Source organism: Octopus bimaculoides, chromosome 20, assembly GCF_046866305.1.
Source record: "Octopus bimaculoides isolate indiv1 chromosome 20, ASM4686630v1, whole genome shotgun sequence".
Lineage (NCBI taxonomy): Eukaryota > Metazoa > Mollusca > Cephalopoda > Octopoda > Octopodidae > Octopus > Octopus bimaculoides.
This window is the reverse complement of record NC_142947.1, coordinates 35,392,500-35,398,499: the sequence shown is the minus strand read 5'-3', so window position 1 is coordinate 35,398,499 and position 6,000 is coordinate 35,392,500. Positions and strand designations below refer to the sequence as shown.

The 6,000-nt window shown below is 37.8% G+C and overlaps 1 protein-coding gene across 4 annotated transcripts in view; it reads right to left on the bottom strand.

Moving 5' to 3' along the window:
* The window catches only part of LOC106876102 (uncharacterized), a 568,067-nt gene that overhangs the window by 62,713 nt on the left and 499,354 nt on the right, over nucleotides 1-6,000 (bottom strand). For all 4 annotated transcript variants that reach the window (XM_089338341.1, XM_052975102.2, XM_052975103.2 and 1 more), the window contains one exon: nucleotides 1,750-1,825. The gene's annotated coding sequence lies outside the window, so the exon portion shown is untranslated. The remainder of the gene's footprint in view (nucleotides 1-1,749; nucleotides 1,826-6,000) is intronic.

Here is a 6,000-nt window from a genome sequence, read left to right as displayed (position 1 = left end):
TGATCAACATGTTTGTATTCAGGCAAGTCTGTAAGTCTCAGCTCCCTGCCACCCTACCAATCACCACCATGGCCAACACTGCTTGGTTCTGCCTAAACAGAGTCATTAGAGGAATGGGGTCATTTATAGGAGGAATACAAGGGTCAATGGAGAAACAGGGTCAAGAGAAGAAAAGGGTCTGCAGTGTGTGGTGGGGAGGAATAGAGTAGTTACATGGGAAGAATACTGCCACAGGAGGGAATGAAGGGGGGGGGGATAGTTATGATAGGAAGAAAGTCTGGAAGGAATAAAGAACATGAGAGGAATGGGGTCAGGCGGGTAACAGGGTCATGACATGGTCTTTCTCTTCTGACTAAACATTTATAAAAAGAAAAAGAGGTACATGTCTATTCTTTTATTCTTTTACTGGGTTCAGCCATTTGACTGTGGCCATGATGGAGCACCACCTCAAAGGGTTTTGTTTGAAGAAATTGACCCTCAGGACTTATTCTTTGTATGCCTAGTACTTATTCTATCAGCCTCTTTTGCCGAACCGCAAAGTTACGGGGAAGTAAAACGTACCAACACCAGTTGTCAAGCAACGGTGGGGAGGGACACAAAGACGCACACATGCAAATATATATATATATATATATATATATATATATATATATATATTTGACAAGCTTCTTTCAGTTTCTGTCTCAGAAGGCTGTGGTCCACTCACAAGGCTTTGGCTGACCCAAGGCTATAGTAGAAGACACTTGCTCAAGGGAACCATGTGGTTGGGAAGCAAGCTTCTTACCACACAGCCATGCCTGTGCCTATGTATGTATGTATGTATATATATATACATATATTGGCCCAGTATTTATTTTTTTAATATCCTGGTACATATTCTATCGGTTGATTTTGCTGAACTGCTAAATTATAGGGACATAAACAAAGCAACACCAACTGTGGTGGTGGGAGACAAACACAGACATACACACACATGCACAATAAGCTTCTTTTAGTTTCCATCTACCAAATCTGCTCATAAGGCCTTTGTTGGCCTAGTAATATTGTAGAAGGTGCCACACAGTGGGACTGAACCTGGAACTATGTGGTTAGGAAGCAAACTTCACAGTTACACCTGCACCTGAATAATCACCATTATTATTATTATTATTATTATTATTAAGGTGACAAGCTGGCAGAACCGTTAGCACGTCAGGCAAAATGCTTAGCGGTATTTCGTCCATCTTCACATTCAGGGTTCTAATTTGGCTGAGGTCAACCTTGCCTTTCATCCTTTCAGGGTCAATAAATTAAGTACCAGTTGTGTACTGGGGTCAATGCAATCGACTGGTCCCTTCCCCCAAAATTTCAAGCCTTGCACCTTTAGTAGAAAGCATTATTATCATTATTATTATTATTATTAGATAGATATATGAGTTCTTAACTTTTGTATACGATTGCCAAATTATTATTATTATTATTATTATTATTATTATTACCTAATAGATCCTTACTTTTTCATCTGGTAATAACACCTCACCTCCAGAGCCTACCACTATCAACAGTAGAAATAAACCCAAAACAGCTGAAATAAGGGATCAGTTGTTTGTTTCATTTATTTGTGTAGTTATTTTTCTTTTTAGGGAGAGGGTGAGGCAGAATGGTAAGGGATGAGGTGGGGGCGGGCACATTTGAATACAAAGAAGGAAGTGCAAGTGAGAGGTGGTGGCCAGCTGTAGCACTAATTCAATGATATTATATTAAACTTACCCAATCAGTATTAATCATTAATTAACAGAGATGACGTCTAAATGAGGCAGTTGCAACAGGTTTATAACACAATAACCTAAAATGAAAGAGAAAAAATGGAGAAATCGTTACAAAAAATGAAAATAACAACAAAAGAAACAACACAACTGATAAACAGGATATTAATTTGTCTAATTGCATAGTTTTAAAATAAACAACAACAATAACAAGAGATAAATGTAGGCATGGGTGTGTGGCTAAGCAGCTGGTTTTCTAACAATGTGGTCTTGGGTTTACAGGGATGTAAACAAACCAATACCAGTTGTCAGGTGATGGTAAATGACAAACACAATCACATTCTATTTACAGACATACATACATATATGTATATACATACATGAAGAAACTAACCCCGGGACTTATTTTTTGTAAGTCTAGTACTTATTCTATTGGTCTCTTTTGCCAAACCACTAGGTTACAGGGACATAAACACACCAACATCAGTTGCCAAGCGATGGTGGTGGGGACAAACATAGACACAAATAACAAACACACACATACATATATATATATATATATATATATATATATATGATGGGCTTCTTTCAGTCTCCATCTACCAAATCCACTCACAAGGCTTTAGTTAGCCCGAGGCTATAGTAGAAGACACTTGCCCAAGGTGCCACATAGTGGGACTGAACCTGGAACCATGTGGTTGGGAAGCAAGCTTCTTACTACACAGCCACTCCTGCACCTATATATATATATATATATATATATATATATATATATATATATATATATATATATATATGATGGGCTTCTTTCAGTTTCCATGTACCAAAACAATCCATTCACAAGGGTTTCTTCAGCCCAGGGCTATAGTTGACACTTGTTCAAGCTGCCATGCAGTAGAACTGAACCAAGAACCATGTACCTGCAAAGCAAGATTCTTACCACACAGCCATGCCTTCACCTATCACATACGTATATGTGCATGCACGCATGCATGTGTGTGTGTGCATGCGTATGAGTACAGAGTGAACATAGCTTTCTCAAATGCACAAATATATGCCACACATTTAATCACAGTATAATAGTACAAAATACTATGTTTATAAATACATTATAAATAGTACACTAAGACAGTGGTGAAGAGTAATAGTAGCACACCTTAAACACACAGACAGACACACAGCTGGGAGTAGTGGTGTGAGCGGATGGCGGATGGCGATCGTTGGTGGATGTATAGAGTGGAATCTATGCTGGCTGTGTGTGTGTGTGTGTGTGTGTGTGTGTGTGTGTGTGTGTGTGTGTGTGTGTGTGTGTGTGTGTTTGCTGAAACATTTTTAGCAGGGGAAACGAGAACACGGCTGTGCCAAAAAATAAACACCATATGTTTAAAATGCAATCTATAAAGTTTATAAATAGTTACAGGGAAGGTGAAATTGTAGAATTTGTAGAAGTCACTGAATGGCACGGTATGCACTATACATATATATATATATATATATATATATATATATATATATACAACTGGTGCTGGTGTGTTTACATCCCCGTAACCTAGCGGTTCGACAAAAGAGACCGATAGAATAAGTACTAGGCTTACAAAGAATAAGTCCTGGGTTTGATTTCTTTGACTAAAGGTGGTGCTCCAGCATGGCCACAGTCAAATGACTGAAACAAGTAAAAGAGTATATCTGTGTGTGTGTGTATATAGATATACACACACATACACATATATATATACACATATACATATGTACAGTTTTACTTGTCTCAAATCATTTTGATTGTGACCATGCTGGAGCACCACCTTTTAGTTGAAGAAATCGACCCCTGGAATTATACTTTGCAAGCCTGGTACTTATTCTATTGGTGTCTTCAGCTGAACCGCTAAGTTACAGGGACGTAAACACACCAAGATCAGTTGTCAAGCAATGGTGGAGGGACAAATACAAACACAGTACATATATATATATATATATAAGTATACATGTATACATATATACACACACACACACATACACACATATATGTATATATTAGAGAGAGAGAGAGAAAGGCACACACATATGCAGCTATGTGGTTGAGAAGTTTGCTTCCCAACTACACACTTCCAAGTTCAGTCCCACCGCATGGCACCTTGGGCGTGTGTCTTCTACTATAGCGCCAGGCCAACAAAAGCGAATTTGGTGGACAAAAACTGAAAGAAGCCCATCATAAAACAGACCAACAATTCCTTTACTTCAACATATGACCATCCCTGACCAATCAATCTGTCCATTAAGTTATAGCATTGAGAGCCACATTCTCTCTTTAAAACAAATGGTTTTTCGAACAATGGCCAGAAAAGACAGTTTGTAACACAGTTCCACATAATACTCTTTTACTCTTTTACTCCTTTAGTCGAGCAAATCGACCCCAGGTCTTATTCTTTGTAAGCCTAGTACTTATTCTATCGGTTACTTTTGCCGAACTGCTAAGTTATGGGGACATAAACACACCCGCATTGGCTGGGGGTACAAACACAGACACACAAACACATACATATATATACATATACGGCAGGCTTCTTTCAGTTTCTGTCTACCAAATCCACTCACAAGGCTTTGGTCGGACCGAGGCTATAGTCGAAGACACTTGCCCAAGGTGCCACACCGTGGTACTTGAACCCGGAACCATGTGGTTGGTAAGCAAGCTACTTACCACACACCCACTCCTACGCCTATAATGTACACTTTTGAAAATCAAATGTGAACTCAATTAAGCATGTATATATTCCTTATTCTGTTCTTCTTTTACTTGTTTCAGTCATCTGACTGTGGCCATGCTGGAGCCCTGCCTCAAAAGGTTTTTTTAGTCAAAGAAATTGACTCCAAAACTTATTCTTTGTAAGCCTAATACTTATTCTATTGGTGTCTTGTGCCGTTAAGTTATAGAGACATAAACACACCAACATTTGTTGTCAAGTGATAGGAAGAGGACAAACACAGACACACATGATGGCTTCTTTTGGTTTCCGTCTACCAAATCCACTCAGAAAGCTTTGGTTGGCCCAAAGCTATAGTAAAAGACACTTGCCCAAGGTATCACGCAGTGGGACTGAACCCGGAACCATGTTGTAGGAAAGCAAACTTCTCTACTTGTTATGTAATTATTTTGACATTTTGCTGAAATGATTATATGTCTTATAAAACTTACTGCACCTATTTTTGCTTATCATTTCTTCTTCCTCCCCGTCACTTTTCTTTATATTTATTTATGTATATATATATATATATATATATATATATACACACAAAGGAAACAGAAAATGGAGAAGTACTGATGAACAACAATTGACTGACATCAGTTACTATTTATTAATTCTATGCAAATAGACTGCATCCCATCTAACAGCTGTTTCTGCTTCCAATGCTGTATGGTATCGCCAGTGATATGCAAAAATATTTATCATATTTGGTAATAAAACCAATCTGAAACAAGGAGCTTCTTTAAATTGTTATTCTTGATAAACCCATGTTTATCCTTGTCTTTACCTAAAATGTATGAGCATAGTATGTTTGCATATGTACGCTCGTGGTTAAATATAGGTAATATACCGGTAGTATAATGGATACTTCTATCCCTAACTCAACTAACCTATATATGTGTGTGTGTGTGCGTGTGTGTAAGAGTAGTATAGTTTTCATGAAGCATTATCTCATATCTTTTATCTTTTACTTATATCAGTCATTGGAGTGTAGCCATGCTGGGGCACTTCTTTGAAGAATTTTAGTCAAACGAATTGACTCCAAACTTATTTTTTCTTTTTAAGCCTGGTACTTATTTTATTGGTCTCTTTGCTAAGCACTGCTAAGTTACAGGGATGTAAACAAACCAACACTGGTTGGCAAGAGGTGATGGAGGTCAAACACAGACACAAAGATGCACATATATATATATATATATATATATATATATATATATATATATATATATATATATATATATATATATACATGTATATACATACATACATACAATGGGATTCTTTCAGTTTCTGTCTACCAAATCTACTCACAAGGTTTTGGTCGGCCTGAAGCTATAGTAGAAGACACTTGTCCAAGGTACCACACACTGGGACTGAACCTGGAACCATGTGCTTGGGAAGCAAGCTTCTTACCACACAGCCACACACACGTATGTATGTATGTATGTGCATTTGTTCAGTTGTTCAGTGGGGCTGAACTCAAAACCATGTGGTTGGGAAGCAAGTGTCTTAAA